Below are 22,367 nucleotides of genomic sequence, written 5' to 3'. Positions count from 1 at the left end.
AAGTCTATAACGGCCATTGTCAAGATGTATAACACCCAAAGACCATGTCAGGATGAGACTTGGAGCCTAAGTAACAACTTAGTCACAATACGCCTCACAACACTCGTGGTGAAGCCGTGGCGGTGCTGATTACTATAAATACCCTAGTTTACTCAATTTGAGAAAAGATTCTTTTGTGAAAGAGTTTGGGCGGCCGGATTTCTAGAGAGTAAAAGCATTGAAGATAATTTTTATTAATATTTTAGTAGATTCTAGCAAATTTCTCAAGAGAAGATCAATGATCATCACTGGAGGAGAGCGTGCATGACACACGTCATCCTGACAAACCTTGGGATCCACTAATTCCCAACCTTTAGAGAACTATTGGAGGGAGTTAGTCTAGGAACACATTGAACATTTATTTATTCATTATTTGGCCTGGTAGCTTCCTTTGGACTTTGATGTTTTACTTTCTTTGATCCATGAGGACCTAATTCAAGGGGAATTGTATATCAAGGTCCCTTTGTTATTATTTATTAATCTTAACTGATCAATATATAACGTTCTAGTCTTCTTCATCATTACATGCTTTAATTGTTTATCCCTATTGATGTAGATGAGGGAGATATGCCCTCACATTGATGACACCCATGCCATGATAGATCTATGTATGTTCAAAGAGGTTAGGCTTAGCTAGGTTTTTGGATTAGGGATTGATTGACCATTAGACTTAGGGTTTGTTTGATTTCTTCTCGTAGGGTTCCCATACTAAAGCAAATCATAGGAGGCCGAGGAGGATTTGACTCCATCCGAGTGAAGGGGTGGAGGAATTCCATCTTAAGTTTCTAGTGACTTAGACCTAGTCTCCATGGCTTATTATGGCTAGTAGGCCCTTGAGTTCTCACGGTTCGATCCTAGAACATAATTGGTACTTAATGCCTATCATAATTAGTAATCAAGATAATTATCATACATAGTCCTACTCCTTCCAAGTGTGCTTAATGGCATCTCCAATTGTATTGTATTCATAATTTATACAATTAGATTAAAGAGAGAACCTAAACGTTTAGGCTATTTATTACACAAAAAAGAAGTAATAAGAGCCCCTAGCCATTCTTCAGGAAATACGACCCTCATGTTAATCCACGAGGTATTACTTGATGACTGGTGCACTTGCGGTATGACAGACTTGATTAAAATTTTTATTGTGTACTTGTGAGAATGCCCCTTGCGTGTGACCCGCAAGTGCACTGGTTTATCGAAATAATAAATCCCAACTGAGTAGGGTATCATATCCAAAGAGAGCAGGGAATAAAAATACCTAAATTGCTACTTAACAAAGTGAAGATGAACAGTGATTGTGTTGATAAGATGTGATGTAAATAGAATTAAAAGGAACAAGAATGAGAGGCACAAGTAAGTGAGAGGTAAGGTAATCGATAGAAATGGGGTACTCGGATAATGCTCCCCATAAGACTTATGCTTCAAGTGCAAGACCTACTATTATACTTTCTAATTAATGCTTAATGAGTCATGGAAATCCTAAAGCACACGGTCCCAAACCTAAGGTCAACTGTGACTAACCCTACACTGTATCCCGGTAGAGAAATCACTCAATCTCAACACCTCACAATGCATAATGTTGCATGGAGTTCTATGGATTTCAAGTGATAAACCCTATTCCTATGTGTAGATCTAACCCTTTGGTCCAGGTGAAAGATCCCTAATTACAATTAAGCCCCAGATACTATGGTCACTTTAACGCTTCACTCTGTTGCTCGCACAACTAAGCCTCTGCGGAGTTCATCCCTTAGCACTTCACTCTATTGTAACTGCAAAGAACTCTAGAAAATGGACGTAGGATAAATCACACCGGAAGGGAAAGGGGATGCTCCGCTACCTCTCAATTCACCATTTCAACCCTCTCCAATCTAGCTTTGTCTAACTCTCATGGCGTGTCACCCATCCACAAAGATTACCAATATTGACTCTCAACCCTTGTGTCACTCTAAGGGAGAAATCATTCAACAAGCATTCAAGATTGGAACTCAAATAAAAGCATCAATTAAGGAAAGCATAATGGAAAGTCAATGAAACAATAACATGCTAGGGTTTACAAAATCCAAGTACCCATTAGGGGGTTTAGCTCTCTATGGAGCACAATACAATCAACAATGAAATCGAAAGTAAAGATAAGCAATCCATAGGAAAACCCCCTCGAGTATTCATGTCAATGGTCTTGTGGAGTAGCCTCATCTTCTCCAAAGGTCCCCTCATCCGGCCTAGGGCACACCTCGTCGGATCGGTGCTGATGAAAGCTCCCCCAATAACCTTCTTCCAAGCAAAGCTCGATGTCTAATCCGGAGAACCACTCCAAAGGCATGCCAAATGCCTCTCAAAACCCTAACAGATGGCGTCTCAAAAGATGGAGAAAAGTTGGAGAGAAGGGGGAAAGAAGATCCCCAAAATCGGGCTGAATCGTGGCTTAAATAGAGCTGGAATCGGGCATCCACACGCCCCTGTGGATTTTCGACATGGGCCTATGGAATTTTCACTCGGGCATGGATAATTTCCACACTTTTCTTTGAGGCAACATAAACGGGCACACGTTTATGCCGTAGATCGTAACTCTTCTTCAATCAAAAGCCTCCTTGGTGAAGATTTTGCTATCAATGCACAAGTCGGGATACGCAAATGTGACTGACTTTGTGCCCGCTCCAACTCATTGTAATGGCTTGAATACATGGAGGTTGGCACACATTCCCGTATCTTAGAACCCCCACTTGTGTCTTGTTGTTTGTTCCTTCCTAGATTTCATCAAATAGTGTGTTCATGATCTACTTTTGGCTTCTTTTCTTAATATTTAGCTTCACAACCCTACAGGCGCAAAAGAACACAAATACACATGTATTAGCGCTTAAATCTGACTAAAAGTAATGCTCATTGTAAGGAAAGAACACTTCGCATTCTTAACACACAAGCTCTTATCAAACACCCCCACACTTAAGTTTTTGCTTGTCCTCAAGCAAAGAAATAAAACATTGTAGCGTAGAAGAAGTAAAGATTGAAAGTGCTTAGCTTGACATTCACCAAAGCATGCAAGGAGAGCATTCTATAAGTAAGGAAAATTTTAACACTAAATACGAAGAAACAATGCTCTAGCTATAAACTTGAATAAAAAAGGACAACAACCCGAAATCATGTAAGTGTGTGGAAACTCGCTCAATTCAACCCAATGTATACACCTCAAAGTTCTAAGTATAAGGAACTTATTTAACTACAAAACATAACAAACCAAAAAGATGGTAGTAGCTTCACACATCCTCTAAGGTAGCCCTTTCCTAAAGCGGCCGTTAAGGTGGCTTTCACACTTTTGAGGTTGTAGCTCTTACTACCGGGGTGGTAGCTTTCACACATCCCATGAGATAGCTTTTTCTCTAATTAGGGCATAACTAGTATTCGACTTATGAGAGTAGCTTCATACTTCATAGGTGGTAGCTCTTTCTATCCCAAATGCACAACTAAACCATATATTTTCTTTCTTTTCTCTTTTCAAATTTTTTTTTTACAAAATAGAACAAGAAACAAAACTAATTAGTCCCTTAAACATCGAACTTGAGTTTCCAAAAGAGTTTCATGAGCGGGTGGTGCAACAAGTGTCAATCGGCCAAAATTCCTAGAAATTCAAGAACAAACTAGAGCATGAAAACATTCAATGTTAAAACTTCTCCTAAACTTAATAATACACTCATTACAACGAAGGTGAACCGCCATTGGCTACATGAGCATGTATGTCAATCAAAATTTATGTGAAGGACATGTGCAATGTGAACTCCCCCGCACACTTAAGATGTACATTGCCCTCAATGTACACATGCAAGCACCATAGAAAGTATAGCAATCAAGGAAAATATGTCGGAGTGGGCAATCAAAATAATACTCCCCCGACTCCTAGTGTTGCATTTGATGGAGCTAAATACTTCGGAGTAAAGTTCCAATGGGATGTGAGCACACACGGCCCACATTGGCCATGTCCATGACTAGTTCTTAATTCCCATACTGTTAAGACCATCTGCACGCATACACAAAGAGGTTCAGTGAAGCTCAATAATAACAAAAATAGCTCGTGTATACAAAAGATAAGGCAATGAATACAACTGGAGACAACAAAACGAAAATAAAAGACATACTCAGAAGGAAAATCCTTTCTGAATAGTGCAAGTCTAATGGCAATATAAAATGAAATAACAAGAAAGAAAGAAAGATGCGTCAAGCGTCGATGTCATCTGCTGTCGGCTCTACTGCTACTGCTGGTGGTACATAATCGAATGGTGCCAGTGGATCTGGTGATGGTGAGGCCGGTGAGGACTGGAGGGGTCCGAGGTCGCATTATGAAGAGTAAGGTTACATGCTGGAGTAACTGCTGTACACTATCAAAACATCCCATCACCTCAGTGTGGTTCGCGGTATGTGTAGTGCGAAGCTTAGCTAAGTCTTCCTGTAGAACCCCTACAGCGCTCTCAAGCCTCTCTAATCAATCATGGACTCGAGGTGGAGAAAATATCTAAACTAGTAGGTGCTCCTGCACTGTAGGGGGAGCCTTTGCCTGTACCTATTCTGTCTGTGGCTCCAGCACTGGGTGCGAACCCTCTCCGGTGTCACCCTCGACCTTGGCTGCCTCAAAAGGGGACATGATCATCATATGCTCTCCTGGTCCGCAACTCCAGATCATCCCCATCAATCTCATAGTGTCTATGCCAAGTGGAGTCTTTATAATGGCCTTCTCGGCCACCCCTGATAGCATCTAATAATCCCATCCCCATGATAAGTCAGGTGATGTAGAGGCCCTGAGAACAGAACACCAACTCTAGCATACTGGCCCTCATAACGAAGATAATCGGCTATGATATGCCCTAGATGAAATCGGCACTCTCGGGACCATCAAGAATAAGTAAAGTAGATCCTGCCGACTTAACACACTTGTGCTCTCACTTTGGTGCTCACTGATCTACTGAGCACTGCGTGTATATATCTATAGCTTGGGCGGGTTAGGCATGTGGCTTTAGATATCCCTGGCTCGTACTGACCCTGTCCGCATAATGTCCTGTATGCACTCTGAGGAGTCAAGCTGCCCAGATAATCAGTAAGTAGGCGTCCATACTCCTCCATGTCAGTAAAAGTCATAAGTGCTTGTGTAATAAGAAAGGAAGCGTTCTTTCCATGTGTTGAGCATTACTTTTCTCGGGTTTTAACGCTAATATGAGTGTATTTATGTTACTTTCATGCAGGTAGGGTTGTGAGGCCGAATATAAAGAGAAAGAAGCCAATCTGGGTCATAATGCACCAATTTGGAGGAAATCTTGCTAAGGTTCAAATGCGAAGACATAGGTCGGGTTCGAGATGCGGGAATATGTGCCAACCTCCTCATATTCAAGTTAGCCCAACTATTTGGAGGGGCACAAAGGCAGTCACATTCAAGTATTCCAACTTGTGCATATAGAATAAGATCTCCATTAACATGTCCATTATTGAAGAAGCAAAGCGATCCACGACGTAAATGTGTGCCCGTTTGCGTTACCTCGATGAAAGCATGGATTCGGGAGAATTTCGGGCCGGTACTATAGTGGTGTGTGTTGTAGCAAAACTATAGCAAGAATACTGTACCAGCACTGTTCACAGCTAGCCGAGAAAACAGGAAAATAGAGAATCCACACGGGCGTGTGGAAATCCCACATGCCCATGTGAAAAATCCACATGGGTGCTCACACGGGCATGTGAAATCCCGATTCCAGCCCTTTAAAAGCAGATTTCAGCCCTAATTTCAGCATTCTTTGCTCCATCTTTTCCCGACCTTGAGAGAGAGCTGTGGCTAGAGTATTGAGAGGTATTGGCTAGGGCTTTAGAGAGGTTCTACGGCTCCGACATCAAACGTCGTTTGAAAGAAGGTTAGTGGGAGAGCTTTCATCGGCACCGATCAAGTGAGGTGTATCCTAGGCCGGACAAGAGGACCCTTGCGACGAGTAGAGGACTCTCCACAAGACCATTGCCATGACTAACGATGGGGTTTTCTATGGATGCTTTGTTTTTACATTGAATTTCATTGATTGTATCTAGCTCCATGGAGATCTAAACCCCTAATGGGTACTTGGGTATTTGTGAACCCTAGGATGTAATCGTTTTCATTGAATCTCTTTATTATGCTTTCAATTAATTGATGTTTTTTGTGAGTTCCAAACTTGTATGCTTGATTATATGAATACTCCCCTAGAGTGACACTAGGGTTGAGAGTTCTTCTTGGTAACTCTTGTGAGTGAGTGACACACCATGAGAGTTAAACAAAGCTAGATTGGAGAGGGTTGAGAGGGTGAGTCAAGAGCTAGTGGAGCGTCCCCTTTCCCATCCGGTGTGATCTATCCTACCTCCATATTCCAAGAATTCTTTGCGGCCATAGTAGAGTGAATGGGCTAAGGGAAGACCTTCCGCTGGGGCTTAGTTGCGAGGGAAATGGAGTGAAAGCGTTGAAGTGATTTTAGCATCTAAGGCTTAATTGTGGCTATGGATCTTTCACCTGGACCAAAGAGTTAGGTCTATACATAGGAATAGGGTTTATCATTTGGAATCCCTAGAGCTCATCGCAATTCTATATGAGTGCAAGGTGTTGAGATTGTTCGATTTCTTCTCCAGGACATGTATAGAGTTAGGCATGGTTGACCTTAGATTTTGGATTATGCAAATTTATGGATTTCCACGACTCACTTTTGCATTAATTAGGAAGTATAATAGAGGTTCCTTGTACTTGAAACGATTGTCCTAGGCGGAATAATATCTGGGTACCTCATCTTTATCGATTGTCTTACCTTCTCTTTTACTTTTGAGAATTGAATCTTGTCACACATATCACTATTCATCTTCCACATTAGTTAAGAAACAACTTAAGTGTCTTTATTCCCTACTCTCTGTGGATACGATACCCACACATCTGAGATTATTACTTCGACACCCATGCACTTGCGGTTTACACGGATATACGGTCGTGTCAAAAAACCTCATTATACAGTCCCATCATGATCAAAAACTGTGTGACACTCATACTGCAATGGTGCTTAAATACTCGAAACTGCATGGTGTCCACACTATTGAATCTGGAATATGACTAGTCGAACTAAAAAGGCACTAGAACCTTGAGCATTAATGCTCGTATAACTGGCTCTCAAATCGACAATAACCTTCTCCAGCTTCCTACGGCCAACAACTCCTCGATCTCAGTGGCCAGTTCATCTCCCCACTGCACCTCTCTTAGTTCATTCAAATCCAAGAACCTAGATTGTCCAAACCTAATCTTTGAAAACCTCTCAAAATCATGACTGGTGCGTGGGAATAGCAAATCCCGTATCCTCTGGTTCAGGGGACAGCTCACGTGGTCACTTGTCAGCTTGCTTCTTCGATCGGGGTACCATATCTACAAAAATTAAAGAAGAAATAATCAAAGAAGCTCACAGAGTAATACTCCAGAAATCCACACGGTCGTGTGGAAATTCCCCATGCCCGTGTGGATCCGCACGGTGTGATAAACCGCTCGGCCACATGTCGAGAATCCAAAATTACACCACAATTTCATTCCTGAATTCATTCTAAGCATGTAAGGACCATCTTATCATAGCAACGAAATAGCATTCACCATTTTTAACCATTAACATCAAGTATAGCAAAAAAAAATAGAGAAAGAAGGTTTACCGATGAGGAAAAGATGAAAACTTCGAAAATCAGCTGGGAAACTCATGTAAAACCTTGCTAGATCGACGGTAAGAGGTCGGGGAAGTGATTAAAGTTGTAATAAAGAAGAAACGCAAAGAGATTTTAAGGAAAATCCGCGTATCTTTGAAATCTGTGCATCCACACGGGCGTGTGAAAATTACCCATGCCCGTGTGACTCCATTGGAGAGCTCTACAGGGGTAGATGCATGCCCCTGTGTGCTAAGAGAAAAACACCTTACACTTCTGAACGCATCTACACGGGCATGCTGAAATTCCCCACCCCCATGAGCCCTATTTACAGGGGCATCTCCACGCCCTTGTGGCTCCTCTATCCAGCTGAGAAAATTCTCTAAGTGTTTCCGATGCCCGTGCAAAAATTCCACATGGCTGTGGAACTTCATAGGACCCATTCACAGGGGCAGACATACGCCAATTTGTGTTTTCAGGATGGAACAACGCTCTTTTGCAGAGATCCGCACGGGCGTGTGGAAATTACCCACCTCTGTGCGTTTGTCACTTGGTCATCCACCGGAGCAAGTTCACACACCTGTGTCTTCTCGAGAAAAATCTTCAAGTCTCTACAGGAGGACACACGCCCGTGCAGAAATTATCCACTGGCGTGCGACTATCGCTAGATCTTTCACAGGGGCGAGTCTACGCCCCTGTGTGTTCTCAAGATGAGCTTCTCAGTATAAACCCACGGGAATGTGAAAATTCCACACGCCTATGCATTTTCTCTAGATGCCTTAGAAAAACTAAAGGCTCTACAGAAAATTCATGTACCTATAAGTACACCCAGAGCCTAGTTTTATCATGCAAAATACACTAGAGAAACACGCAAATCATGCTCAAATGACCAAATACTTCACCATACACATTTAAAACACAACAAGCACCAAAGATCCACGTAAAATGGCAACAATAGCATCTAAAAATCAGGACACCAACACTCAAATCCTTATTCATGCAAACACTAAACTGAAAGCTACACAAAAAAATAGTAAAGACTTGGGTTGCATCCCAAGAAGCTCTTGTTTAACGTCACTTAGGTTGATGTACCTTGTCTTACCTCACAGGGGTTCGTAGATGAAGGTTTTCCTCTTACCCATGACTTGGAATCACGATGAACATAGTCTTTTGAAAGTAGAGGGAGAGTTGTCGAGCTTATTACCAATTGAGGGTTCATCACCCTTGCTACATTCTCGCGCATCCCCAACAGCCTTGGGGCATTTCTTGTGGTGTTTCCTTGCTCGCCTCATCTTCTAGAGCATCTTCTTCATGATCCCTAAAGTATATGGTACCTTCTCCTCTAGGCCAAGCATCATCAACTCCTCGTTCTCCACTTCTTGGTCTAGCAACCCCTCTTATGGGTCCGGTGATAAATGCTTGTGTGATAAAAATGCGAAGTGTTCTTTCCTTATGATGAGCATTACTTTTATCAGGTTTTAGCGCTAATATTTGTGCATTTGTGTTACTTTCATGCATATAGGGTTGTGAAACCGAATGTTAAAGAAAGAAGCCAATGTAGATCGTGAACGTACTATTTGGAGTAAATCTTGAGAAAGGTCAAATACGATGACATAAGTTGGGTTAAAGATGTGAGAATATGTGTCAACCTCCATGTATTCAAGCTAGCAGAATGGTTTGGAGGGGCACAAAGGCACTCACATTCGAGTAACCCGTCTTTTGTATTAATAGTAAGATCTTTAGTAGTAAGGCCGGTTATTGAAAAAAGCAAAGCTATCTACGACGTGAACGTGTGGCCGTTGATCTTACCTCGATGAAAACATGAATTCGGGAGTGTTTTGGGCTGGTACTGTAGCATGATATTGTAGCAAACACTGTAGCAAATTGTTGTATAGATTAACAGCCGGCTAAAAAAGAGAATTCCAGAAAATCCACACGGGCATGTGGAAATTATCCATGACCGCGCGGAAATTCCACAGGCCCGTGTGGAAAATCCACAGGGGCATGTGGATGAGCGATTCCAACCTTATTTATGCCGCAATTCAGCCTTGATTTCATCATTCTTTTCTCCATTCTTTCACAAACTGGAGAGGGGGTTGCGGCTAGGGTTTTGAGAGGTATTGGCAGGGTTTTTGGAGAGGTTTTCCGGCTTCGACATCGTGCTCCACTTTGAAGAAGGTTATTGGGAGAGCTTCATCGGCACCGATCCGGTGAGGTGTGTCCCAGGCCGGACAAGAGGACCTTTGGAGGAGACGAGACTTCTCCACAATACTATCATCATGAATATCGAGGGGTTTTCTATGGATTATTTGTTTTCACATTCGATGTCATTGTTGATTGTAACTAGCTCTATGGAGAGCTAAACCCCCTAGTAGGTACATGGATATGTGAATCCTAGGATGTATTTGTTTCATTAAACCTTCTATTATGCTTTCATTAATTGATGTTTTATTTGAGTTCCAATCCTGAATGCTTGATTGATTGAATCCTCTCTTAGAGTGACACTAGGGTTGAGAGTTCACAATGGTAACCTTTGTGAGTGACTGGCACACCATTAGGGTTAGACAAAGCTAGATTGGAAAAGGTCGAGAGGGTGAGTCAAGAGGTAGTAGAGCATTCCCTTTCCCCTCCGATGTGATTTATCCTACCTCCATTTCCTCGAATTCTTTGTGGTCATAGTAGAGTGAATGGGCTAAGGGATGACCTTCCGCTGGGGCTTAGTTGCAGAGGCAACGGAGTGAAGCGTTGAAGTGATTTTAGCACCTAGGGCATAATTGTGACTAGGGACCTCTTACCTGGACAAAAGGGTTAGGTCTATATCTAGGAAGAGGGTTTATCACTTGGAATCCTTAGAACTCCATGCGATTCTATCCGAGTGTGAGGTGTTGAGATTGTTCGATTTCTCCTCTAGGACATGGTATAGAGTTAGTCATGGTTGACCTTAGATTTAGGACCGTGTATTGAAGAATTTCCACGACTCATTAATGCATTAGTTAGGAGGCATAATAGTCAGTTTTGCACTTAGAATGATTGTCCTAGGCAGAACAATATCTGAGTACCCCATTTATATCGATTGCCTTATCTCTTACTTACTTGTGCTTTTCTTTCTTGTTTCTTTTATTCTTGTTTACATTACATCTTGTCAACACAATCATTATTCATCTTCGCACGGATAAGAAACAATTTTAGTATTTTTACTCCCAACTCCCTGTGGATATGATATCCCACTCACCTGGGATTTTATTACTCAACAAACCCGTGCACTTGCGGGACATACGCAAGGGGCGTTGTCAAGTTTTTGGCGCCGTTGCCGGGTAGTAGGCGTTTAGAGATTGATAAGTGCTTGTGTGTTAAGAATGCGAAGTGTTCTTTCTTTACAATGAGCATTACTTTTATAAAGGTTTAAGCGCTAATACATGTATATTTATGTTCTTTTCCGCAGGTAGGGTTGTGAAGCTATGTTTTAAGAAAAGAAGATAAAAGTATATTGTAAATGCACTATTTGATGAAATCTTGGAAAGAACAAACGCGAAGACACAAGTTGGGCTCAAAGACACTTGAATGTGTGCCAACCTCCATGTATTCAAGCAATTACAATGATTTGGAGAGGCACAAGGGCAGTCACATTTGCATATCCCGATTTGTGCATTGTTAGCAAGATCCTCACCAATAAACATGTTTATTAAAGAAGCGACATGATCTGCCGCATAAACATGTGCACGTCTATGTTGCCTCGATGAAAAGTGGATTCGGGAGTGTTTTTTTCGAGTACTGTAGCAGGTACTTCAGCAAATCACTACAACAATTTACTTTAGCATTTACTATTCACAGCCCGCAAAAAATCAGAAATTCAGAGATTCCACACGCCCGTGTGGAGATTCCACAGGGGCGTGTGGAACATCCACACGCCCGTGTGGATGCCCGATTCCAGCCCTTTAAAAACCGCGATTCAGCCATGATTTCTCGATCTTTTCCCCTATCTTTTCTTCCATATTTCCCTATCTTTGGAGTTGCCGGCGGCTAGGGTATGGAGAGGCTTTGGCAAGGCTTTAGAGAGGTTTGACGGCCTTCGACACCGCCTTTCCTTTTGATTTTATTATCTATTGTATTTTGCTCCATGGAGAGCTAAACAAACCCCTAGTGGGTACTTGGGTATTTGTGAACCCTAGGATGTATTCGTTTCATTGAATATCTTTATTATGCTTTCAATTAATTGATGTTTATTGTGAGTTCCAATCTTGTAGGCTTGATTGTTTGAATACTCCACTAGAGTGATACTAGGATTGAGAGTTCTTATTGGTAGCTCTTGTGAGTGAGTGACACACCACGAGAGTTAGACAAAGCTAGATTAGAGAGGGTTGAGTGGGTGAGTCGAGAGGTAGTGAATCGTCCCCTTTCCCCTCCTGTGTGATCTATCCTACCTCCACATTCCAAGAGTTCTTTGCAGCTATAGTAGAGTGAATGGGCTAAGGGATGATCTTCCGCTAGGGCTTAGTTGCGAGTGTAATGGAGTGAAACGTTGAAGTGATTTTAGCTCCTAGGACTTAATTTTTGTTAGGGACCTTCAACCTCGACCAAACGGTTATGTCTATACATAGGAATAGGGTTTATCACTTGGAATCCCTAGAACTCATTGCAATTCTATACGAGGTGATTCAATTTCTCCTCGAGGACATGTATAGAGTTAGGCATGGTTGACCTTAGATTTTGGACCATGTATTAAAGGATCTCCATGACTCATTAATACATTAGTTAGAAAGAATAATAGGGGGTTTTGCACTTGAAACGATTGTCTTAGGCGGAACAATATCCGCGTACCCCATTTATCATCGATTGCCTCTACTATTTTTTTCTTGCACCTCCCTTATCTTTTCTTATTTTCATTTGCAGTGAGTTTGTTTTCACATCACTTTCAACATATTTTCGTTCTATTTAAATAGTAACCTTGGTGGTTCTAAGCACTATTCCCTGTGGATTCAATTATCCTCTCACCGGGGTATTATTACTTTGACACCCGTGCACTTGCGGTTTACGTGCATATTCGGTCCTGTCAGAGATACTTTGCACTTTGTTATCTTAGCCATTCGTTCATTCATTCTATTTCACATTTTTCCTATTCTATCATCATTCTGAGTTTTCTTTTCTTTTTTGTTGCATCTCCAAGTTATGACACGAGGGAACCCTTCGCTATTAATTGAAGGAGATCCTGAACTTGAACATACACTCTGAAGAAAAGGGAAAGAACCTGTCCAAGAATGGTCAAATCAAGCTGAAGTGGAAGTTGACGGATCTAATAACATGGCTGAGCATAATGAACAACAGTGAACAATAAGCTCCAAAAATGGAAAATAGAGTGAGAAAACCAATGTTGAAGCACCAAAGGTCATAGAGGTTGAGAAGGGAGCAACCAAGGAGAAGGAGGTGGCACCCCCACCTTATAAGCCAAGAATCCCTTATCCCACTAGATTGAAGAACCACCAAGTTGATGAGCAGTTAAGAAGTTTCTGGGTTTATTTAGGTAACTACATATAAACATTCCCTTTGTTGAGGCATTATCCCAAATGCTGAGGTATGCCAAGTTTTTGAAAGATTTGTTGACGAACAAAAGGAAATTGGAGTAGGGTGCCCCTGTGATTCTATATGCATCTTGCTTGGCGGTCTTGCAAATGAATATACCGAACAAGAAGAAAGACCCAGGAAGCTTCATCATTCCGTGCAACATTGGCAACTTGGGTAAAGAAATGGCATTGGAAGACTCAGGGGCCAGTATCAATGTCATGCCATATTCCATCTTTTAGAAGCTAGGCTTGGGAGAGCCTAGGCCCACTCGGATGACATTGCAATTGGCAGACTGAACAGTGAGACATCCGAGGGGCATCGTTGAAGATGTGCTTGTCAAAGTTGACAAGTATATATTTCCTGTAGATTTCATGGTGTTGAACGTCGATGAGGATGCAGATGTTCCTTTGATACTTGGGAGGCTATTCTTGTGCACTTCCAAGGTATTGATCGACATGGACGGCGGGGAGTTGACACTGAGGGTTGGAGATGATAAGCCAACATACCGCCTCACTGAAGCAATGCGATATTCTCTTGATTTTGATTATACTCTCTAATTTCTTAACATTACTGATGAGATAATTGATTAATATATGCAGGAAATGTTCAATCCAGACCCATACAAGGGCTTGCTAGACCAAGAAGTGGAGAATTAAGAAGTGCTAATGCTTGGTCTAAAGAAAGAAGTACCATCTACTTAGGGATCATGAAGAAAGTGCTTCAAAAGATGAAGCGGGTGAGGAGACGCCATAGGAAAGGCCAAAAGGCTGTTGGGGATGTGCGTGAACCAAACAAGTTGGATGAACCTTTGCTAGGCGGTACCAAGCCCAATAACTTCTCCCTCTACCCTCAAGAGACTTTGCTCATCGTGCTTTCAAGTCCTGGGTAATAGGAAAACCTTCATCTATGAGCCCCCGTGAGGTAAAATAAGGTACATCAAGCTTAGTGACGTTAAATAAGAGCTTCTTGGGAGACAACCCAAGCGTTTATTATTTTCTTAGTTGTTAGTTTAGTGTTTGCATGAATAAGACTTTGAATGTCGGTGTCTTGATTTCTAGATGCTTTTGTTGTGTTTTTCTTTTGGATTTTTGTGATATCTTGTGCTTTATTGTGTTTTGGAGAAGAATTTTGGTCGTTTGAGCTTATTTTTAGTGTTTTCTCTGGGTAAAGTTGCTTTATAAGGCAGGCTTTGAGTTTATTTATATATTCAACAATTTTCTATAGAGCCTGTAGTGTTTTCAAAGTGTCCAGAGAAAACACACGCCCGTGTGGAATTTCTGCACGGGCATGCATTTTCGTTCAGAGCTCCCCTATGAACGACCTTGTAACAGTCAAAGCCCATGTGGCATTTTCGCACGGGCGTACGTTTTCCTACAGAGACTTTCAAATTTATCCCTAGAAAACACAAGGTCGTGGACTCACCCCTATGGATGACTCTCCCATAAACACAAGGGTGTGAGTAATTTCCGCACGCCCGTATGAATCTTTGCAGAGAGATTCTCCTTCATTCCGAGAAGACATTTGAGTGTTTTCTCGGTTGGACAGAGAAGCCACAGGGGTGTGTCTGCCCTGTGGGTCAGGCGCACGGGCGTGGCCATTTTCTGCACGCCCGTGCGGTTGCGTTCAAAGATAGAGGAGTGGTTTCATGAGAGCACACAAGGGCGTACATCTGCCTCTGTGACTCTCTCCTTTGGAGCCGCATGGGTGTGGGTAATTTCTGTACGCCCGTGTGGATGTACAAAAACTGTAGAATCGCGGGTTTTCTTTAAAATTTAATCGAGTTTCTCTGCCTTCCCACTTTTAACTACCCAGAAAACACACACACACTCCCTCTCCCAACCTCCTATTGTTGCTTTTGAATAGATTATTTGAGTTTCTCGCCGGTTTCAGGTGTCTTGATTTTATCTCAATGGTAAACACTTCTCCCTTCTTTCTCTTTGAAAATTCTTGTTTTTACTTGTTAGAAATGGTGCATTTTGCTTTGTTTCTAAAATTTTAAGCGGAATGCATGCTTAGGAAAACTTTGAGTAGTTTTAATGATGTATTTTATGAGTTTTAAGCATAAGGCAGTGCGTTTTTCACGGCCCGTGGATCCACACGGGCGTGCGGAATTTTCATACAACCATGTGGATTTATGCAGCATTAACCTGTGAGCATTCTTGATCAAATTTCTTTTCAAATCTTGTAGGAATGGCCCCCGGTCGAAAGAAGCAAACTGACAAGCGTCCGCGGAAGCATTCCCTTGAGTCAGGTTACATAGACTTTGCTATTCCCGAGCATCAGGCTCATTTCGAGCGGCTATCGAAGCTCAAATTGGTCAGACCTTATTTCCAGACATGACCATTCTCAGGGAAGTTCAGTCAGCTGAGGATATCGCAGATGAGATTGAGGAGATGTTGTCTGTCGGTAGCTCGAGGCGTCTTTTGTCTATCCGAGAGCCAGTTATTCGTCAGCTCACTTTGGAGGTACTTTCATCCTTTGAGTTTGACCGATCATACTCGAGATTCTACAATATCGATGTTATACAGTTCAGAGCACTTACCCATCATTATAGTAAGAGTGTTACACAGTTTTCCTTTTATCTGGGCTGGTATGATTAGGTTTACACATATACAGAGGAGTACGATCGATTATTCATAGATTACCCAGGTAGTCTGATGCCCAGAGAGCATATAGGACACTTTGTGGGGAGGGGCAGTATGAGCTAGGAGTATCGAAGGCTAGTTGCCTTTCACGGCCGTTATACAGATTTACCCATATCGTTCTTAGTAGGTTAGTGAATGGGCGTGGTGATAGCACAGGAGTACTAATCAGATAGGAGCTATTATACCTGTACTCCATAGTACAGAGAGAGCCGATTCATCTGGGGCGCATTCTGGCTGAGTACATGCATCACCAGAGCCAGTATGTTAGAGCAAGAGTCATATTTTCAGGCCCGTATATCACGAGACTAGTCATCGGCATGGGTCTCCTGGAGGCGATTCGAGGGACTGACAAGGCAAGTATACCTGCTCCTTTGGGTAAAGAGACATTGTGACTGATGGGGATGATTCACAGGGTTAAGTCTGGAGTTTATGCCTTGGTTACACCAGCTCCAGAGATAGCCGAGGGTAAGGGTGATGATGCTGAGGCTTCTCAGCCTGCCCCCAATAGACACCGAGGCACCCCCTATGGCAGAGCAGCCACCCTAATACACCTGTTTACATCATCTCGAGCCTATGATTGATTTGAGAGGCTCGAGAGTGTTGTAGGCGTGTTATAGACAGAAATTATAGAGGTCCGAGCTACGCAGGCCATGTAGTACGCAGATTTGATGGCACATTTTGACACACTATAGCAGATTCTTGAGCGAGGCATTGCCCCATCGTTCGTTCTGTGACCATGGACCCCTCAGCTCCTCCGGCCTCATCATCACCTGATCCACCAGCACCATTTAATTATCCAGCAGCAGCAACAGAGCCGACAGCTGATAACACCGACACTTAACTTTATTTTTCATCGTCTTTATTACTTTTGCATTTCATTTTGGACTTGTATACTCAGAAAAGACTTTTCTTCTTTGTTTATTTTTCATTTTGTGGTTTTGAGTTGTATTCATTTCTCTATCTTTTATATACTCAACTTGTTTTTGTTAATTGAGCTTTATTGAACACCCTAGTGTATGTGTGTAGATGGTCTTATTAGTATAGGAATTGAGAACTAGTCATGGACACGACCAAGTTGCATTTGCACTTGGTCATGCACGCTTCACAACCCGTTGGAACATCACTCCCAAGGATTTAGCTCCATCAAATGCAACACTAGGAGTCAGGGGAGTATTGTTTCGATTGCCTATCCCACATATATTCTTGATTGTTTTACATTATTAGTGAGTCTGAATGTGTACATTGGGGACAATGTACAACTTAAGTGTGGGGGGAGTTTCATAGTGCACATGTCTTTTATATTAGTTTTGATTGACATACATGCTCACATAGCCAATGGAGGTTCACCTTAGTTGCAATGTTTGTATTCTTGAGTTCATGAGACTTATTAACATTGAATATTCTCATGCTCTAGTTCTTGCTTGAATTTGTAGGAATTTTTGCCCGATTGACACTTGTTGCACTACTCGTTCATTAAACTCTTTTGGAAACTCGAGTTCGATGTTAAAGGGACTAATTAGTTTTGTTTCTTGTCCTTATTTTGTTGAAAAAAATGGAAAAATGGAAAAGGAAGAACAAAATAGTTTTATTGTTTATTTGTGCTTGTTGGGTGGAAAGAGCTACCACCTATGATGTATGAAGCTACTCTCATAAGTCGGATACTAGTTATGCCCTAATGAGAGAAAAAGCTATCTCCTAGGATGAGTGAAAGCTACCACCCCTGGTAGAAAGAGCTACTATCTCGAAAGTGTGAAAGCCACCTTAGCGGCCGCTTTGGAAAGGGCTACCTTAGAGGATGTGTGAAGCTACTACCACCTTTTCAATGTTTTAATTTTTGCTTGAGTACAGGCAAAAGCTTAAGTGTGGGGGTGTTTGATAAGTGCTTGTGTTATAAGAATGTGAATTGTTCTTTCCTTATGATGAGAATATTTTTTATCAGGTTTTAGCGCTAATACTTGTGCATTTGTGTTATTTTCATGCATAAAGGGTTGTGAAGCCGAATGTTAAAGAAAGAAGCCAATGTAGATTGTGAACGCACTATTTGGAGGAAATCTTGAGAAAGGTCAAACACAAAGACATAAGTTGGGTTCAAGATGCCAGAATGTGTGCCAAAGTCCATGTATTCAAGCTAGCACAATGGTTTGGAGAGGCACAAAGGCAGTCATATTCGAGTATCTTGGCTTGTGCATTGATAGCAAGATCTTCACCAATGAGGCCGGTTTTTGAAAAAAGCAAAGCAATCTATGACGTGAACGTGTGCCCGTTGACGTTACCTCGATGAAAATATGGATTCAGGAGTGTTTTGGGCCGGTACTGTAGCATGATATTGTAGCAAACACTATAGCAAATTATTGTAGCATGTACTGTTCACAGCCAGCTAAAAAGGAGAATTAAACAGAATCCACACGGGTGTGGGGAAATTATCCACGCCGGTGCGGAAATTCCACAGGCTCATGTGGAAAATCCACAAGGGTGTGGATGCCCGATTCCAGCCCTATTTAAGCCACAATTCAGCCCCGATTTTCAGCATTCTTTTCGCCATTCTTTCCCAAGCTTGAGTTGGGGCTGTGGGTAGGGTTTTGAGAGGTATTGGCAGGGTTTTTCAAGAGGTTTTTTTCGGCTTTGACATTGCGCTCCACTTTGAAGAAGGTTATTGGGAGAGCTTTCGTTAGCACCGATCCGGCGAGGTGTATCCTAGGCCTGACAATGGGACCTTTGGAGGAGACGAGGCTTCTCCACAAGACCATCACCATGACTATCGATGGGGATTTTCTGTGGATTACTTTGTTTTACATTTGATTTCATTGTTGATTGTAACTAGCTCTATGGAGAGCTAAACCCCCTAGTGGGTACTTGGATTTGTGATTCCTAGGATGTATTTGTTTCATTAAACCTTCTATTATGCTTTCATTAATTGATGTTTTATTTGAGTTCCAATCTTGAATGCTTGATTGATTGAATCCTCCCTTAGAGTGACACTTGGTTTGAGAGTTCATATTGGTAACCTTTGTGAGTGACAGACACACCACAAGGGTTAGACAAAGCTATATTGGAGAGGATCGAGAGGGTGAGTCGAGAGGTATTGGAGCGTCCCCTTTCCCCTCCGATGTGATTTATCCTACCTCCATTTCCTTGAGTTCTTTGTGGTCATAGTAGATTGAATGGACTAAGGGAGGACATTCTGCTGGGCTTAGTTACAGAAGCAACGGAGTGAAGCATTGAAGTGATTTTAGCACCTAGGGCTTAATTGTGACTAGGGACCACTCACCTAGACCAAAGGGTTAGGTCAATATCTAGGAATAGGGTTTATCACTTGGAATCCCTAGAACTCCATGCGATTCTATCCAAGTGCAAGATGTTGAGATAGTTCGATTTCTCCTTTGGGACATGGTATAGAGTTAGTCACGGTTGACCTTAGATTTGGAACCGTATATTAAAGGATTTCCATAACTCATTAATGCATTAGTTAGGAGGCATAATAGTCGATTTTGCACTTGAAATGATTGTCCTAGGCAGAACAATATCCGAGTACCCTATTTATATCGATTGCCTTATCTCTCACTTACTTGTGCTTTTATTTCTTGTTTCTTTTATTCTTGTTTACATTACATATTGTCAACACAATCATTATTCATCTTCACTTGGTTAAGAAACAATTTAAGTATTTTTACTCCCTATTCCCTATGGATACGATACCCACTCACCTCAGATTTTATTACTCGACAAACCCATGCGCTTCCGGGAAAACACAAGGGGACGTTGTCATCCGGATTCAATATTTTTTGCACATATTCATCGATTAGTTCATCGATAGTGTCAAGAAAATAGAGAGTGTCATCAAAGTGAAGAGAATTTAGCATGGCTTCACCGAGGCGGTATATGAGTTTGTCATCTCCAACCCTCAGTGTCAACTCCCCACCGTCCATGTCAATAAGTGCCTTGGAAGTGCGCAAGAAAGGCATCCCAAGTATCAAAGGAACATCTACATCCTCATCGACATCCAACACTACGAAGTCTACAGGAAATATATACTTGTCCACCTTGATAAGCGCGTCTTCAATGGTGCCTTTCGGATACCTCACTGTTCGGTCCGCTAATTGCAATGTCATTCTAGTAAGTCTAGGCACTCCCAAGCCTAGCTTCTTAAAGAACAAGTATGGCATTACATTGATACTAGCCCCTGAATCCGCCAATGCCATCTCTTCCCTCAAATTGCCAATATTGCATGGAATCACAAAGCTTCCGGGGTCATACTTCTTGTTCGGCATATTCTTTTGCTACACCACCGAATAAGAGGCATCTAAGATCACCAATGCACTCTCCTCCAACGTCCTCTTGTTTTTCAAAAGATCTTTCAAGAACTTGGCATACTGAGGCATTTGAGATAATGACTCCACAAAAGGAATGTTGATGTGCAATTGCTTAAATAGACCCAAGAAATTCTTGTATTGCTCATCATTTTGGTCGATCTTCAATCTTGAAGGATAAGGGATTCTTGGCTTGTAAGGTGGGAGTGCCACCTCCTTTTCTTTGTTGGCTCTCCTCAACCACCACGTCCTCGTGTGCTTCAACATTGGTCTTCTCACTTGAAAACCTACCTTCAACCTCACGACCACTTCTCAAAGTGATCGCCTTCACATGTTCTTTTGGATTAGTCTCAGTATTGCTAGGCAAACTTCCTTGTGGTCTCTCTGATAGAGATTTCGTGATTTACCCCACTTGATTTTCTAAATTATGCAATGAAGCGGTGTGGTTGTGAAGTGTAGCCTCGACAAATTGAAACCATGTATCTGATGATTGCATAAATCGGGTCAATGCTTTCTCTAGATCGGACATCCGGGTCTCTAACCCTGAAACTCTATTCTCCATGTTTGGGGCTTGTTGTTGTTGAAAACCCGGTGGTGCGGTGGTCTTTTGTTTCCCTTGGTTATTCCATGAGAAATTAGGGTGGTTCCTCCAACCTAAATTGTAGGTATTGCTATAAGGATTGCCTTGGTTTCTCATTGCATTACCCACATAGTCAACTTGCTCAATGGAGGATATACCACCAATGGCTATATGGCAATCTGGATGGGGCATGTCCCCCCTCCACATCCATCACAACTCGTTATGGCTCCCAATCTTGGAGAAGTTAAGGTATCTAACTTCTTACTCAATGCCTCCACTTGGGCCACCAACGATGTAACCGCATTGATCTCATGGATGACGGCCACCATCTTCTTCTTCCTAGCATTCTATTTGTAGTTGTTCGACCCCATTTCTTCGATTAGGTTCTAGGCTTCTCTTGGGGATCTTGCTACCTAAGGTACGTCCTGCTGTTGCATCTAGTAGCTCTCTTGTACTAGGGGTTCAAACCATTGTAAAAAGTCTAAATGATCATCCATTCTGAAAACCCATGTTGAGGACATTTTCACAGGAGTTCCTTGAACATTTCCCAGGTCTCGAATAAGGACTCCAATTCCATTTCACAAAGGATGAGATCTCATTCCTAAGCTTTGCAGATTTATTGGAAGAGAAATAACGGGCAAGAAAAGCTTCTACCATCTCCTCCCATGTAGTAATTGATGCTCTAAGTAATGAGTGTAGCCACTGCTTCGCTCTTCCCTTTAAGGAAAATGGGAAGGCTCTCAACTAGATGGCATCATCCATAACACCATTGATCTTGAGCATATCATACACTTCGAAGAAATTCTCTATGTCACTGTTTGGATCCTCATTGGCCAAACCATTGAACTGTGTGAACTTCTGTAACATGTGGATGAATGCCGACTTAAGCTCAAAATTCTGAGCTGTGATTGAGGGTTGCACAATGCTACATCATGTCCCTAATACTGATGGTCTGGCTTAATCAGAGAGTGTTTTCTGTTACTCATTCTGTTCTACCATGTTGTCCGACCCTTCAACTTCCATTTCAGCTAGATTTGATGATTCTTGCACAGGTTCTTTACCTCTTCTTCTGAGTGTACGTTCAAGTTCAGAATCACCTTCAATCAATATCGAAGGGTTCCCTCAGGTCATAACAAGGAGTTGCACCAAAAGAAAGAAAACAAATAAGAATGATAATAGAATAAGAAGATATGAAATAGAACGAATGATTGAATAGCTATGATAGCAAAGTTCAAAGCATCTCTAAACGCCTACTCCCCAGCAACAGTGCCAAAAACTTGACAACGGCCCTTGCGTATGACCAGCAAGTTCACGGGTTTGTTGAAGTAATAAATCCCAAGTAAGTGGAAGTGTCGTATCCACAGAGAGTAGGGAATAAAAATACCTAAATTGCTACTTGACCAAGTGAAGATGAATAATGATTGTGTTGATAAATTGTGATGTAAACATAAATAAAAGGAACAAGAATGAGAAGCACAAGTAAGTGAGAGGTAAGGCAATCAATAGAAATGGGGTACTCGGATAATGTTCCCCCTAAGACTTATGCTTCAAGTGCAAGACCTACCATCATACTTC

The 22,367-nt window shown here is 41.9% G+C and overlaps 1 non-coding gene across 1 annotated transcript; it reads left to right on the top strand.

The window, feature by feature from the left end:
- Positions 1-21,295: 21,295 nt before the first annotated feature.
- On the top strand, positions 21,296-21,401 carry LOC120267556. Its single transcript, XR_005538491.1, has one exon. It is a non-coding gene; the product is annotated as a small nucleolar RNA R71 (small nucleolar RNA).
- The last annotated feature ends 966 nt before the right edge of the window (positions 21,402-22,367 follow it).

Source organism: Dioscorea cayenensis, chromosome 1 (assembly GCF_009730915.1).
Source record: "Dioscorea cayenensis subsp. rotundata cultivar TDr96_F1 chromosome 1, TDr96_F1_v2_PseudoChromosome.rev07_lg8_w22 25.fasta, whole genome shotgun sequence".
Classification (NCBI taxonomy): Eukaryota; Viridiplantae; Streptophyta; class Magnoliopsida; order Dioscoreales; family Dioscoreaceae; genus Dioscorea; species Dioscorea cayenensis.
This window is presented reverse-complemented; position numbering and strand designations above follow the sequence as displayed.